Genomic DNA, 2,112 nt, shown 5'->3' with positions numbered 1-2,112 from the left:
ATGAGCATTGCTTGAATATTTTTGCACATGAAAGTGTTTGCCTTCCACATTCCTGACAGTTGTCGGATTTGTGCCAGTTGTGAGTAATTACAGCAGTCTTTCATGTCTCCATGGCAATTTGGCCTGGGACAGATTGGTAAGAAGGCTAGTGGTGGGTGTATCGGTAGGAAGGCTAGTGGTGGGTGTATCGGTAGGAAAGCTAGTGGTGGGTGTATCGGTAGGAAGGCTAGTGGTGGGTGTATTGGTAGGAAGGCTAGTGGTGGGTGTATCGGTAGGAAGGCTAGTGGTGGGTGTATCGGTTGGAAGGCTAGTGGTGGGTGTATCGTAGGAAGGCTAGTGGTAGGGTGTATCGTAGGAAGGCTAGTGGTGGGTGTATCGGTAGGAAGGCTAGTGGTGGGTGTATTGGTAGGAAGGCTAGTGGTGGGTGTATCGGTAGGAAGGCTAGTGGTGGGTGTATCGGTAGGAAGGCTAGTGGTGGGTGTATCGGTAGGAAGGCTAGAGGTGGGTGTATCGGAAGGAAGGCTAGTGGTGGGTGTATCGGAAGGAAGGCTAGCGATGGGTGTATTGGTAGGAAGGCTAGCGATGGGTGTATCGGTAGGAAGGCTAGTGGTGGGTGTATCAGTAGGAAGGCTACTGGTGGGTGTATTGGTAGGAAGGCTAGTGGTGTGTCTATCGTTAGGAAGGCTAGTGGTGTGTCTATCGTTAGGAAGGCTAGTGGTGGGTGTATCGGTAGAAAGGCTAGTGGTGGGTGTATCGATAGGAAGGCTAGTGGTGGGTGTATCGGTAGGAGGGCTAGTGGTGGGTGTATCGGTAGGAAGGCTAGTGGTGGGTGTATCGGTAGATAGTCTAGTGGTGCGTGTATAGGTAGGAAGTCTAGTGGTGGGTGTATCGGTAGGAAGGCTAGTGGTGGGTGTATCGGTAGGAAGGCTAGTGGTGGGTGTATCGGTAGGAAGTCTAGTGGTGAGTGTATCGGTAGGAAGGCTAGTGGTGCGTGTATCGGTAGGAAGGCTAGTGGTGCGTGTATTGGTAGGAAGGCTAGTGGAGGGTGTATCGGTAGGAAGGCTAGTGGTGGGTGTATCGGTAGGAAGTCTAGTGGTGCGTGTATTGGTAGGAAGTCTAGTGGTGGGTGTATCGGTAGGAAGGCTAGTGGTGGGTGTATCGGTAGGAAGGCTAGTGGTGGGTGTATCGGTAGGAAGTCTAGTGGAGGGCGTATCGGTAGGAACGCTAGTGGTGGGTGTATCGGTAGGAAGTCTAGTGGTGAGTGTATCGGTAGGAAGGCTAGTGGTGCGTGTATCGGTAGGAAGGCTAGTGGTGCGTGTATCAGAAGGAAGTCTAGTGTTAGGCAGAATCTAAAACCTTAATCTATACAAAGTATGTAAAATTTGTTGGACCACACACTACATGGAAGTGGTTCAACTAACAAATCAGATTTTTATGTGTGTACCAGGCTTTAGTGCATACATGTCAAATCGGTAGGAAGGCTAGTGGTGGGTGTATCGGTAGGAAGGCTAGTGGTGGGTGTATCGGTAGGAAGGCTAGTGGTGGGTGTATTGGTAGGAAGGCTAGTAGTGGGTGTATCGGAAGGAAGGCTAGCGATGGGTGTATTGGTAGGAAGGCTAGCGATGGGTGTATCGGTAGGAAGGCTAGTGGTGGGTGTATCAGTAGGAAGGCTACTGGTGGGTGTATCGGTAGGAAGGCTAGTGGTGTGTCTATCGGTAGGAAGGCTAGTGGTGGGTGTATCGGTAGAAAGTGGTGCGTTTATTGGTAGGAAGTCTAGTGGTGGGTGTATCGGAAGGAAGTCTAGTGTTAGGCAGAATCTAAAACCTTAATCTATACAAAGTATGTAAAATTTGTTGGACCACACACTACATGGAAGTGGTTCAACTAACAAATCAGATTTGTATGTGTGTACCAGGCTTTAGTGCATACATGTCAAACTCTGGCCGTGGCCATCGGAGCCATCAGATTTTGCCCTCAGGTGGTTTCCCCACTTTGCATTATGTTTGGCCCACTGTAGACCACCAGAGAAGCTATATTGGAGGATAATCCTTATATCACCAGGGAAGCCATGTGTGGAGGGGGAAAGCACTAGATATCAGGGAATTATTTTGG

The sequence above is a fragment of the Hyperolius riggenbachi genome, chromosome 3, assembly GCF_040937935.1.
Source record: "Hyperolius riggenbachi isolate aHypRig1 chromosome 3, aHypRig1.pri, whole genome shotgun sequence".
NCBI lineage: Eukaryota > Metazoa > Chordata > Amphibia > Anura > Hyperoliidae > Hyperolius > Hyperolius riggenbachi.
This window is presented reverse-complemented; position numbering follows the sequence as displayed.